Below are 15,330 nucleotides of genomic sequence, written 5' to 3'. Positions count from 1 at the left end.
TAGAAAAGCGACCTAAATAAAAATACCTGGGAAGTCATTCCATTTTTCTAGGGGATCTACAAGATCTAAGAACGACTGCATATATAAATTTCCCCGGACACTCCCAAAATTGTGAGTTAAGGGTTAGCTATAACCCGACTTTCAGATCTTCGGATCGTATAAGAAGAGATTTGCTTAGACCTTTCCAATGATGTATATATGCATGTATCAACTAACATAACACAACTGTAAAAACTTTTATAATGATAACATTTTTTTTTTCACTTTTTAGGGCTTTAATTAAGGTATACTGGAATAACGATTTGGATATGTTTACTAGAGGTGGGCTAGTGTGCTACTCGGGAATCTCATTAGACGGTTTGACATCCTGTTAAAATGACTTTCCAGCTAATGTCACATTCGGCTCCGTCCCGCTAAAACCTTGGCAAGCCTTGGGGTACGATTTAAGTCCTTCATCATTAAGTTGATGGTGAAAGTTCGGTTGAGATCCTCTTGATTAATGCTGAGCTGGCTTTGAACGCCGTCTTCATGAGGAACTGCGTCAACCATCACCTGTCCTACCTGCCTTCTCATATACGACCACCGGATCATTCAAGATTACTATATTCGGGATAAGATAGTGGCGCCTAGGGGACACCCAATCATGTAAATTAGTAATAAAAATAAAAACAAAGAACAAGATGAGGACGCTACCTTCAACCCATTTATAGGGCGAAAGATATCTGGGACCTGGTCCATAGGCCGTAGATCAAAATGTCTCTTCGCAAACGGGGACAAAATCAAAAGCGGCGGAAGTCAACGGCATGCAAGGAACGTCTCCGGCTGTTACTCCAGGGGCAAGACAGAAGAAGGTTAAAACAGACACTTTTGCATTCAGCGACCTGATTATATAAGCAGCGGAAATTTTTCAAAATTGTCATGTCGGAGACGAAATTAGGGGGATCTACTGATGATCTGATTGAGTTCCTTGAAGGGCGTAATAATATACACGCGGAGGCATTGTACATCGAATCGGCGCTAGAGGCAAAGGAATTAAGGAAGAAAATAATTTCCAATCACACGGCTAAGAATAGAAAGAGGAAAGAGACCGAGACCGACAAAGGGAAATTAAGTAATCAAGCCCACTATCTCATCCAAGGACGTTACGCTAGGGAATGATGATCAAAGAGATTTGTGATTAGAACCATCAGCAATGCAGCATTCAACTGCCATAAAAAGTATACGTACAGGGTACAAACGGTAAAAAAAAACTGCACTTGTAACTCTTAAGCGAACGATGCCATAGTTGTTTTAGCAAAGAATTCGACTAGGATGGATATCGTGTATCCTGAATCCTTGAAACGATATAAGGGATTTTTTGTGAGGAATAATTACTGTTGTTCCCATACGAGTAACGAGTATATCTCGTACAAGTACTTTAATAGGAGTCAATTACTCATGTCAAAGACTCAGCATAGATGGAAATTTTCGCCAAATAAGATTTTTAGATTTCCTACATTTTGAAGGCTGCATGGCTATTCTAACGAATTACTCCGGGTAATAAAAACAAAAGTATTCTGCTCATTTGACTACAGTCATATCATAACCACTTATATTTAGAGAAGTGAGAAAAGGTTATTCTACAGTTCATTGGGAGCACATTTAATTTGGTACTGCTATACAACCCTCACCGGCGGAAAGGTGCTCCATCCAAATTTTGGGGCAGTTGGGAAGGCTCGTGCAGAGTTGTGAAGAGGATCAGTGGTGTCATCTACCGCACACAAACAATTGGGAAACCACGAAATAGAAGGGTGATTCATTTGGAGAGGCAAGCAGCAGCTAGATCTAGAGATTTGTCTGATCGGGACGATCAGACTTAGGTGGAGGGCAGTGTGACGAATACTAGCAACACGAAAGGGTACTATTCATTTTTAAAATATAGTTAATAAAGAAAATTTGAGCAGCCAACAACAATAAAGCAGCCAGTCACTTGTATCTACATAAACGAATCAATCATTATGTCTACACATATGTTCGTACACGCAGCGGAGAAGAGACGCACAAACACATGCATATATCTTATCTGACATGCACCCAAAAGTAGGCAATTATAATTGTGGAAGTGTCACTCACATATACACGCGCATATGAGAAGCTATACACGTGCATCTGTAGTTATAGCAGTAACAAAGTAAATTCTGGAAGCGTCTAGAAGTATGCGAACGAGAAATCACAGAGTATAAAAGGCAGCACCAGTAGAGGAACGACAATGAGTTTGATTTAAGCAAGCTATCAGTTGCGAAGTAGTGTTATTGTGAATTAATTTAATAAAGGCCATTTTGCATTATTGAATAGTGGAGTTATTTATTCAACAGTTTAGTGATTCGAACGTTAGTAGAAGGTTGCAAATAAGCGGAGTTGCACTAAATTCATTACAATATATTTTTTTTACTTAAAGATTTTCAAAATAAGTTAAATCGTTTTTATAATAAACAAGTAAGGAAGGCTAAGTTCGGGTGTAACCGAACATTACATACTCAGTTGAGAGCTATGGAGACAAAATAAGGGAAAATCACCATGTAGGAAAATGAACCTAGGGTAACCCTGGAATGTGTTGTTTGTACGATATGGGTATCAAATGAAACGTGTTAATGAATATTTTAAAAGGGCGTGGGCCTTAGTTCTGTAGGTGGACGCCTTTCGAGATATTGCCATAAAGGTGGACCAGGGGTGACTCTAGAATTTGTTTGTACGATATGGGTATCAAAAGAAAGGTGTTAATGATTTTTTTAAAAGGGCGTTGGCCTCAGTTCTATAGGTGGACGGCTTTTCGAGATATCGCCATAAAGGTGGACCAGGGGTGACTCTAGAATTTGTTTGTACGATATGGGTATCAAATGAAAGGTGTTAATGAGTATTTTAAAAGGGAGTGGGCCTTAGTTCTATAAGTGGACGCCTTTTCGAGATATCGCCATAAAGGTGGAGCAGGGGTCACTCTAAAATTTGTTTGTACGATATGGGTATCAAATGAAAGGTGTTAATGAGTATTTTAAAAGGGAGTGGGCCTTAGTTCTATAGGCGGTCGGCTTTTCGAGATATCGCCATAAAGGTGGACCAGGGGTGACTCTAGAATTTGTTTGTACGATATGGACATCAAATGATAGATGTTAATGAGTATTTTAAAATGGAGTGGGCCTTAGTTCTATAGGCGGACGGCTTTTCGAGATATCGCCATAAAGGTGGACCAGGGGTGACTCTAGAATTTGTTTGTACGATATGGGTATCAAATGAAAGGTGTTAATGCGTATTTTAAAAGGGAGTGGGCCATAGTTCTATAGGTGGACGCCTTTTCAAGATATCTCCATAAAGGTGGACCAGGGGTCACTCTAGAATTTGTTTGTACGATTTGGGTATCAAATGAAAAGTGTTAATGAGTATTTTAAAAGGGAGTGAGCCTTAGTTCTATAGGTGGACGCCTTTTCGAGATATCGCCATAAAGGTGGAACAGGGGTCACTCTAGAATTTGTTTGTACAATATGGGTATCAAATGAAAGGTGTTAATGAGTATTTTAAAAGGGAGTGGGCCTTAGTGCTATAAGCGGACGGATTTTCGAGATATCGCCATAAAGGTGTATCAGGGGTGACTCTAGAATTTGTTTGTACGATATGGGTATCAAATGATAGGTGTTAATGAGTATTTTAAAAGGGAGTGGGTCTTAGTTTTATAGGTGGACGCCTTTTCGAGATATCGCCATAAAGGTGGACCAGGGTTCACTCTAGAATTTGTTTGCACGATATCGGTATCAATGAAAGGTGTTAATGAGTATTTTAAAAGGGAGTGGGCCCTAGTTCTATAGGCGGACGGCTTTTCGATATATCGCCATAAAGGTGGACCAGGGGTGACTCTAGAATTGTTTGTACGATATGGGTATCAAATGAAAGGTGTTAATGAGTATTTTAAAAGGGAGTGGGCCTTAGTTCTATAGGTGGACGCCTTTTCGAGATATCGCCATAAAGGTGGACCAGGGGTCAATCTAGAATTTGTTTGTACGATATGGGTATCAAATGAAAGGTGTTAATGAGTATTTTAAAAGGGAGTGGGCCCTAGTTCTATAGGCGGACGGCTTTTCGAGATATCGCCATAAAGGTGGCTCTAGAATTTGTTTGTAGGATATAGGTATCAAATGAAAGGTGTTAATGAGTATTTTAAAAGGGAGTGGCCTTAGTTCTATAGGTGGACACCTTTTCGAGATATCGCCATAAAGGTGGACCAGGGGTCACTCTAGAATTTGTTTGTACGATATGGGTATCAAATGAAATGAGTATTTTAAAAGGGAGTGGGCCCTAGTTCTATAGGCGGACGGCTTTTCGATATATCGCCATAAAGGTGGACCAGGGGTGACTCTAGAATTTGTTTGTACGATATGGGTATCAAATGATAGGTGTTAATGAGTATTTTAAAAGGGAGTGGGCCTTAGTTCTATAGGTGGACGGCTTTTCGAGATATCGCCATAAAGGTGGACCAGGGATGACTCAAATTTGATGGTACGATATGGGTATCAAATGATAGGTGTTAATGAGTATTTTAAAAGGGAGTGGGCCTTAGTTCTATAGGTGGACGCATTTTCGCGATATCGCCATAAAGGTGGACCAGGGGTCACTCTAGAATTTGTTTGTACGATATGGGTATCAAATGAAAGGTGTTAATGATTATTTTAAACGGGAGTGGGCCTTAGCTCTATAGGTGGGCGCCTTTTCTGGATATCGTTATAAAGGTGGACCAGGGGTGACTCTAGAATGCGTTTGTACGATATGGGTGTCAAACGAAAGGTGTTAATGAGTGTTTTAAAAGGGAGTGGGCCTTAGTCCTATAGGTGGACGCCTTTTCGAGATATTGCCATAAAGGTGGACCAGGGGTGACTCTAGAATTTGTTTGTACGATATGGGTATCAAATGAAAGGTGTTAATGAGTATTTTAAAAGGGAGCGGGCCTAAGTTCTATGGGTGGACGCCTTTTCGAGATATCGACATAAAGGTGGACCAGGGGTGACTCCGGAATTTGTTTGTACGATATGGGTATCAAATGAAAGGTGTTAATGAGTATTCTAAAAGGGAGTGGGCCTTAGTTTTATAGGTGGACGCCTTTTCGAGATATCGCCATAAAGGTGGACCAGGGATGACTCTAGAATGCGTTTATACAATATGGGTATCAAATGAAAATGTTAATGAGTATTTTAAAAGGGAGTGGGCCTTAGTTCTATGGGTGGACGCCTTTTCGAAATATCGATATATAGGTGGACCAGGGGTGACTCTAGAATTTGTTTGTACGATATTGGTATCAAATGAAAGGTGTTAATGAGTATTTTAAAAGGGAGTGGGCCTTAGTTCTATAGGTGGTCGCCTTTTCGAGATATCGCCATAAAGGTGGACCAGGTGTGACTCTATAATGTGTTTGTACAATATGGGTGTCAAATTAAAGGTATTAATAAGAATTATAAAAGGGAGTGGTGGTAGTTGTATATAAGAAGACCTTTTCGAAATTTCTACCAAAATGTGGACCAGGGTGACCCAGAACATCATCTGTCGGGTACCGCTAATTTATTTATATATGTAATAACACGAACAGTATTCCTGCTATAATTCCAGGGCTTTTGATTTCGCCCTGCAGAAATTTTTCATTTTCTTCTACTTAATATGGTAGGTGTCACACCCATTTTACAAAGTTTTTTTCTAAAATTATATTTTGCGTCAATAAACCAATCCAATTACCATGTTTCATCCCTGTTTTCGTATTTGGTATAGAATTATGGCATTTTTTTCATTTTTCGTAATTTTCGATATCGAAAAAGTGGGCGTGGTCATAGTCGGATTTCGGGCATTTTGTATACCAATATAAAGTGGGTTGAGATAATTATGTGAACTAAGTTTAGTAAAGATATATCGATTTTTGCTCAAGTTATCGTGTTAACGGCCGAGCGGAAGGAGAGACGATCGACTGTGTATAAAAACTGGGCGTGGCTTCACCGATTTCGCCCTTTTTCACAGAAAACAGTTACAGCGCCTACCAAATTTCACAAGGATTGATAAATTTTTGTTCGACTTATGGCATTAAATGTATCCTAGACAAATCAAATGAAAAAGGCCGGAGCCACGCCCATTTTGAAATTTTCTTTTGTTTTTGTATTTTGTTGCACCATATCATTACTGCAGTTGAATGTTGACATAATTTACTTATATACTGTAAAAATATTAAATTTTTTGTAAAAATTTCACTTAAAAAAATTTTTTTTTTAAAGTGGGCGTGGTCGTTCTCCGATTTTGCTAATTTTAATTAAGCATACATATAGTAATAGAAGTAACGTTCCTGCCAAATTTCATCATGATAACTTCAACGACTGCCAAATTACAGCTTGCAAAACTTCTAAATTACCTTCTTTTAAAAGTGGGCGGTGCCCATTGTCAAAAATTTTACATATTTTCTATTCTGCGTCATAAGTTCAACCCACCTACCAAGTTTCATCGCTTTATCCTAGTTTGGTAATGAATTATCGCACTTTCTCGATTTTTCGAATTTTTCGATATCGAAAAAGTGGGCGTGGTTATAGTCCTATATCGTTCATTTTAAATAGCAATCTGAGATGAGTACCCAGGAACCTACGTTCCAAATTTCGTCAAGATACCTCAAAATTTACTCAAGTTATCGTGTTAACGGACGGACGAAAGGACGGACATGGCTCAATCAAATTTTTTTTCGATACTATGATTTTGATATATGGAAGTCTATATCTATCTCGATTCCTTTATACCTGTACAACCATCCTTTATCCAATCAAAGTTAATATACTCTGTGAGCTCTGCTCAACTGAGTATAAAAAACGTGTTAAGTAATTAGCTGTCTTAATAAAATAAATACATTTGTTGTAACTTTTGCTTTCACCGTTCCCATTAGCCAGACTTAAATTCATTATTTGTCATCAGGGTCCAGAATACCATATTTAACTTTTTTTTTTTAATTATCACTTAAAAAGTGATCAAACAGCCATCTCAAATAATTAGCTTGTGATGTATGTATATTGAAACAAATTTCCGTCATGTCATCTCTTGGCAAATTTTGGTTGGCGGTGTGTAATCTTCTTGACTCTAAAAATACCTGTTATATTTAATTTTTTTAGCCAAAAGTATAAATTTGAGCATGCGTACTTGTTACCATAAATATCTAGTCATACAATTTGCGAATTTTACTTTTGTTTTAATAGAGAACTAGCCATTACCCGGCGTGTTGATGTTGCTGCCGCAGACTAATCAGTCTCTATTTCAAAAATATATTTTATTTAGTTATAACTCTAATACCATCCTTACTCCCATTTCCTCCCCCTTTTTCACCGTTTTCACCCCCTCCACCTCTTTTTTACTTTCCTTGCTTTATTTTTATACGTCTCAATTGCCCTCCACCTCTCTCCTCTTCTTCCTTTGAACTTCTCTTTCCCTATCCAAATCCCATTAAAAAGGGCCAAATTGCCCCACTTCGTAAAAGAGTATTCCAAAGATCAACTTAGCAAAAGAGCTAGTTATTTTTAAAATTTCAAGCATACGGCATCATTAATAATATGGTGGTACGCTTCCCTCAAGAAAAAGTAGTTCGAATATTAACAAAGACAAAACGCCACCGATTTATTTATTTTTAACAATTGCACTATAAAAAAAGTGTCCCAAATAGTAACCTATTTAAAACAAATCGCAATATAAATAAAGCTCTTTAGAATAGGTCGGTACCTGTTCTCCTTCATGAAAATAGAAGTATTCCCAATATTTACCCATTAGAAAGGCTACCAAAATAATTAGTTTGAAACAAATCCAGGAATAAATAAGATTTTTTACAATAGTTCAGAATCTAGTGGCGGCCACCGTGGTGTAATGGTGGCGTGCTCCGCCTACCACACCGTATGCCCTGGCTTCGCACCCCGGGCAAAGCAACATCAAAATTTTAGAAATAAGGTTTTTATAATAGAAGATAATTCTCCTAAGCGGGGTCGCCCCTCGGCAGTGTTTGGCAAGCGCTCCGGGTATATTTCTGCCATGAAAAGCTCTCAGTGAAAACTCGTCTGCCTTGCAGATGCCGTTCGGAGTCGGCATAAAACATATAGGTCCCGTCCGGCCAATTTGTAGGGATAATCAAGAGGAGCACGACGCGCTTTACATTTATTTATTTTTTTTTCAGAACCTAGAGTTCACATTACAGAAATATAGGTTTCTCCATGGACGTTGCAACCAGGGGAAAGCGGGGAGGCTGCCCTGGCATAAATTCCGACAGGGGCAATATATGATCATTTTATATGAATTTAACTATATTGGCCCATCAACTGTTTTCATAAATTACAACAGATCAATTCAGAGTCGATAATCGGATGGTGTCGATTGTTTATACACATATCGACGATATTCATGAATGTGAGAAAAATACTACACTGAATGTAAACAATTCGTTCATTCGCTCATACAATTCGATTACAAAATTGTTGTATAACACATAACTTGAATGAGGTGGTAATTCATATTTATTTATATATCGTGCTTATCTCATTTTACATGGAAGAAGAAATCGATCAGAAGTACGTAAGTTAGTTCACAGATGAATTATTATTCCACTCTACTGCGTTCAAATATCTCAAGTCACAACGGAGTGTAAGACTTATGTGACCAGTGTCGCTTGATTTGAGGTTATATACAGTGTGAGTATTTTATTGATTTGTTTTAAACGTCTTAAAGTTAAGCTCAAGTATAGCAAAAAGTTTAACTTTTGTTCTACTATTGTTTAATTTTCTGACGCACGTATTATTGTTATATTTTTTTTGTTATCATACCCATACCTTTTCAGATTTCGATTGCTAAAATGCCGCTAAAAAAAATAGAGCAATTCTGAGAACCTGGTGCACAAAAAATCTAGCAACTCAGAGCAGCTAAAATGGTCTTGGAAAATTTATTGTATAATCGAAATAAATATGAATGTACCTATATGTAAAAAATATTGAATGAAAAATCTATATATATATAAATGAATGCCATTTTTCGTTGTGATTTTATAACTCAAGAACGGGCTCACCTATCCAAACCAAATTTTTAGGCTTTGTTTTGACTATTCAGTAGATGATTTGTGTTTTGAAATTTTAAGAATCGGATACCAGGGTCTCGAGATATAGGCCAAAACGTGGACCCGGATAACCCTAGGATGTGTTTGAACCACATGAGTATCCATTGTAAGTTGTTGATAAATGCTAAAGAAAAGAGGGTTTTTCTTTTCGCTGGGTAACTAAGCACTTGAGATATAGACCAATTGGGAACTCGCCTTCAGGTTAAGAGATTGCATTCTTATGTACTACAACCAGTTAAAATGGTATATTCAATAACATAACAATATAATCTTTTTACCTGAAGGCGCTGAAAAGCGCTCAATGTATGGTGAAATTCTTTTGAATAACACACCAAATCCCATTTGTTTGGTCAGATTCATCCCACTTAGCCAGCGGATTATACGTTTTCATATTAACATACATACATCAATAATAGTTTAATCATTTACTAAACGATTTGTTACCTACTTAGCTACGCTCTTTCGCTCTCAAAATTTATGTACTTTCGTCTTAACTAGCTTACTTATTATTCTAACCTAAACACTTATTTGCATTATATTTATATACACATGTATGTATGTATGTAGCAGGCAGATCGACAAACAAAGTAGGCTTTGAAAAGACATCGAAAAATATTACGGTGCATTTTTTTTGCATAGAGAAATACATGAATATTTTGTATATATAGGTATATAGAGCTTTGGCTCTTAAAAAAATAAATGTAAGGCGCGATAACCTCCGAAGAGATCTAAGGCCGAGCTTCTCTTCCAATTTGCGTCGTGCTCCTCTTGATTTTCCCTACAAATTGGCCGGACGGGACCTACATGTTTTATGCCGACTCCGACCGGTGTCGGCAGATGAGTTTTCACTGAGAGATTTTCATGGCAGAAATACACCCGGAGCGCTTGCCAAACACTGCCGAGGGGCGACCCCGCTTAGAAAAATTTTCTTCTAATTGAAAAACCTTATTTCTAAAATTTTGATGTTGCTTTGCCCGGGGTGCGAACCCAGGGCATACGGTGTGATAGGCGGAGCACGCTACCATCACACCACGGTGGCCGCTTTGGCTCTTAGCATTAAGAAAATTAAAATTAGGAGAATAAATGACATTAGAATGTAAACATCGCTGGAGCGTTTCTTTCGCCTCAACACCATTCGTTAGCAGAATAAAAGAAGCAGCCCAATACGTTCAGTAGTGTCCGAAATTACCGCGGTGCAAATTATTACATAAAAATGCAAATAGTGTTTTTGTTTATTAAGTATTGAAGTTTGTGTGAATTTGTGAAAAGAAGAAATATAGCGCAAAGCGAATTTCCGAGCAAAAAACGGTAAGTTTTGGACTGTTGAAGTGAATTACACGAATGCATGTGTGTTTCCTTATTTGAAAAAATATATGGTGTACCACTATAAATGTAGACATTTTTTTAAATTTAATTTATTCTTTTTTAATTGAAAGAAAAATGCCACGACCCACACCAGGAAATATAGGACGCCGAACGCGTCATGCACATGCTGCGGCATTACAAAGGCGATCACAGACTCCAGATGAACGAGCACAAGCTAATGCATCGCAGCGTGAACGTAATGCACGAAATAGATTTGTTGTACCTGAAATTATGCGTGCTGCTTTTAATTACAAAAGTCAGATTGATTACAGTATGTACGGATATATTGGAATAATGGGCGCAATATGTCCACATTGTGATGCGGCTAAATTTCCAGCTGAAACGCCCGGCATGTGTTGTGCTAATGGCAAAGTGAGATTGCCAGCAGTAGAAACTCCACCCGAACCATTGTCTTCATTAATTTTGGGATTTCTGAAAATTCGAAGCACTTTTTGAGTCATATTCAACAATAAAATTCGGCATTTCAAATGACTTCTTTTGGTGCTACTAACATTATTAGCGATAATTGTATGCCGACGTTTAAGGTAAATACTTAAACAAGATTGTCCCAATCAATCTGAATCATAAAAGTATTCTATAGTTTTAAAAATTATTATGCAACATATACCTAAAATTGCATACATGTTGCAGATTCAGGGCCAAATTTATCATCAAGCTGGTTCGCTGTTGCCATACCCCGACGCTGATTATAAATTTTTGCAGATTTATTTTATTGGTGATGAAAATCGTGAATTGGATCAAGACGAGAATACAAGACGAGAAATTATTTGTGAGTTACAAAAGTTTTTCCATCAGAATAACGCATTAGTTCAATTGTTCAAAATTGCTCTCGATCGTATGCCATCTGATAATCACAAAATCGTAATCGGAGAGCATGAAAGGCGATTCAATGCACCGACAATTGATGAGGTTGCAATTGTAATTCTTGGTGATCAGTTTCAATCCCGTGATATTATACTTCATCGCAGAAATGAGCAATTGCAACGTGTTTCGGAACTTCATCGTAGTTACGACGCATTACAATACCCAATATTGCATTGGGAAGGTGACGATGGCTACCATATCAATATAACAATGATTGATCCACGAACAGGTAAATAATATTTTCAGTGTGTTGACATTTCATCATTTCTATAAATTTCTTAAGTCACATTTTGCACTTATTTTCAGGTCTACATATACAGAAAAAAGTTAGTGCCATGAATTTTTATTCGTATCGATGGATGGTTCGTCCACAAGAACAAAATTATATCTTGAGATGGGGTAAACTATATCATTAGTACATCGTTGATATGTATGCCAAAATAGAAACAGAACGTCTTAATTTTATTCGTTTCAACCAAGCAAAGTTAAGATCTGAACAATATATTCATTTGCAAGATGCGATAGCGAATGATGCTAACATTAATAACATCGGACATTTAACTATATTGCTATCTTCGTATATTGGTAGCCCACGGAATATGAACGAATATGCACAAGACGCAATGTGTTATGTATAAAAATACGGTCGACCGGATCTGTTCATTACATTTACATGTAATCCGCAGTGGGATGACATCAAAAACAATTTATTTGCAGGACAGTCGACAACCGATCGTCATGACATTACTGCGCGTGTTTTCGGCAAAAATGTAAAGCACTTATGGATTTAATTGTGAAATTATATGTATTTGGGGAGGTGCGTTGCCATATGTACTCCATTGAATGACAGAAAAGGGGATTGCCGCACGCACATATACTAATTTGGCTGGTACATAAAATAACTCCAGATCAAATTGATAACCTTATATCAGCTGAAATTCCTGATCACACTGCTGATCCTGAGTTATTTCAAGTTGTCGTTAAAACATGATACATGGACCGTGCGGTGAACTAAATGTGAAATCACCATGTATGATTGATGAAAAGTGTTCGAAACCATACACAAGGCAATTTACTTCAGACACAATAACGGGCAATGACGGATATCCGTTGTATCGACGTAGATCACCTAATGATAATGGCAAAACGGCAACCATTAGGATGCATAACCAGGAAGTTGAAGTTGATAATCGTTGGGTGGTTCCGTATTGTCCATTATTATCGAAAATATTCAATGCTCATATAAATGTGGAATATTGTAATTCTGTCAAATCCATTAAATATATTTGCCAGAATGTAAATAAAGGGAGCGATATGGCAATTTTCAGTGTTGCTGGTGATAATACAAATGATGAAATTACTCAGTATCATATGGGGCGCTATATTAGTAGGAATGAAGCTGTCTGGAGGATTATGTCGTTTCCAATGCACGAAAGTAATCCTGCGGTTGTTCACTTGGCTGTACATCTTGAGAATGGCCAACGTGTTTATTTTAATGTAGCAAATGTATTGGAAAGAGCAGCACAACCACCAGCAACTACGTTAACAGCTTTTTTCAAATTATGCGAAACTGATACATTTGCGATAACTTTGTTATATTCTGAAGTGCCTCAGTATTACACATGGAATGTGTCTTCGAAAAAATTTCAAAGGCGTAAACAAGGAACAGCAGTTCATGGGCATCATGGCATTTTCCAAACAGATACAATTGGGAGAAATATACAGTACATCAAAACAATGTTGAGTGTTTTTATTTGAGATTGTTATTAGTTAACGTGAATGGCCTAAAATCATTTGAGAACAGTCAACGGTCATTTGTGTCAAACATACCGTGAAGCATGCCAACTTTTGCATTTGTTGGAGGATGATGCATATTGGGATTCAACACTTCATGATGCATCTATTTCGGCTCATCCTCAACAAATACGATTGCTATTTGCCATTATATTATCAACATGTATGCCATCAAATCCACTTGAATTATGGAACAAATATAAACATTATATTGAAGAAGATATTTTAATTCGTATGCGTCATCATGCAAGAAATCCTGATTTGTTGATAACTTTGGAAATGTACAACGAACCTTTGATAATAATTGAAGATATGTGTCTAACGATTGGAAATAAAACATTAGTACAATTGGGTATGATCGCACCAAATCGTGAGATGCATGATCTGTTTGATCGTGAATTGCAACGTGAGCAGGAATTCAATTCTAATCATTTGCGTTTATTTGTACAATCCAATATAACCAAAATGAATATACAGCAAAAACATGTATATGACACAATCATGCAAGCCATTTCCAATAATGCAGGTGGATTATATTTCTTGGATGCACCTGGTGGTACAGGCAAAACGTTCGTTATATTACTGATTTTAGCGACTATTCGATCGGAACAGAAAATTGCATTGGCACTTGCATCTTCGGGAATTGCTGCTACATTATTAGAAGTTGGTCGGACAGCACACTCTGCATTAAAATTGCCATTGAATGTACAGGTGATTGAAATTCAATTCAGGAAATTCTGCTATGGCAAAATTTCTGCGATTAACGTCAATTATTTTATGGGATGAGTGTACAATGGCGAATAAAAAATTACTAGAAGCACTTAATCGAACAATGCAAGATTTACGTGATAATGAACAGCTTTTTGGTGGTGCTTTGATATTACTGTCAAGGGATTTTCGACAAACATTGCCTGTCATTCCTCGATCAACTCCTGCTGATGAAATAAATGCCTGTTTGAAGTCATCAGTTCTTTGGAGATATGTACAAAAATTGGCACGGGCAGAATTATTGAATTTCAATTTAAAGAAGCAAAATGCCCAGAATAAACTACAGACTGAGCCAGGTAAGAATCACGATAAAAGGGTATTTTGTAAAATCGACTAAAAAATTTTTAAGCGCTTTATTACACTGAAGATTAATATGCGTATTCACCTACAAAATGATACAGTTGCCCATTAGTTTTCAAAACAATTGTTAGAAATTGGTGATGCCAAAATACAAATCGACAGAACCAACGGATTGATCACTGTACCGAACAATTTTTGTACAATTACGAAATCGATAGATGAATTGATTGAATGTGTTTTTCCAAATATTCTTCAAAATTACAGAAATCATGATTGGTTGAGAGAGCGCGCCACTTTAGCACCGAAAAACATTCATATCAATGCCATTAATTTTCAAATTCAAGCAAAACTCCCAGGTTTAGTCACGACATATAAATCAATTGACAGTGCTATGAATCAAGATGAGGCAATGAATTATCCAATTGAATTTTTAAATTCATTAGAACCGGCTGGTATGCCACCGCATTGTTTGAATCTGAAAGTGGGTTCTTTGATTATATTATTGCGAAATATTAATCCACCAAAACTGTGTAATGGCACCAGATTGGCAGTGAAAAATTTATTGCCAAATTGGATTGAAGCTACGATCTTAACTGGAAAATTAAAAGGAGAAATTTGTTTAATAATTTGAATTCAAACGATTACAATATCCTCTGCGTTTATCATTTGCGATGTCCATCAACAAAGCCCAAAAGCAAACACTTAACGTTTCTGTTCTGGTGTGAATTTGGAGGAATCATGTTTTTCACATGGCCAACTTTATGTTGCCTGTTCCAGAGTTGGTACGCCCAGCCATTTGTTTATTCATGCTCAAAATGAAAAAACAAAAATATTGTTTATCCATATGTTTTGGATTAAGTTTTAAAATAGCTAGCAAATAATAAAAAACCTTTTTGTTTAATAAATGAGTTTGATTTAATATTTCACTTTATACGTAGCGAAGCACGTACCGGGCCGCTAGTACATATATAAGTATATAATAACTGTTTTAATATTTGGGTTTGCCCCCAGTCCAGTCACTTGGGAGGAGTTCAGTGACTATAAACCCACACAAGAAATTCTCGTTTCATAGTTTTTGTGGTTGAACTCCT

At 37.1% G+C, this 15,330-nt stretch overlaps 1 protein-coding gene across 2 annotated transcripts in view; it reads right to left on the bottom strand.

Annotated features, from left to right (window-relative positions):
* The window catches only part of slgA (proline dehydrogenase slgA), a 110,094-nt gene that overhangs the window by 9,341 nt on the left and 85,423 nt on the right, over window positions 1-15,330 (bottom strand). The gene's annotated exons all lie outside the window — the stretch shown is intronic.

Source organism: Eurosta solidaginis, chromosome 4, assembly GCF_040869045.1.
Source record: "Eurosta solidaginis isolate ZX-2024a chromosome 4, ASM4086904v1, whole genome shotgun sequence".
Taxonomy (NCBI): domain Eukaryota; kingdom Metazoa; phylum Arthropoda; class Insecta; order Diptera; family Tephritidae; genus Eurosta; species Eurosta solidaginis.
Note: the sequence above shows the minus strand (reverse complement) of the source record. Positions and strands in the feature narration are given on the sequence as shown.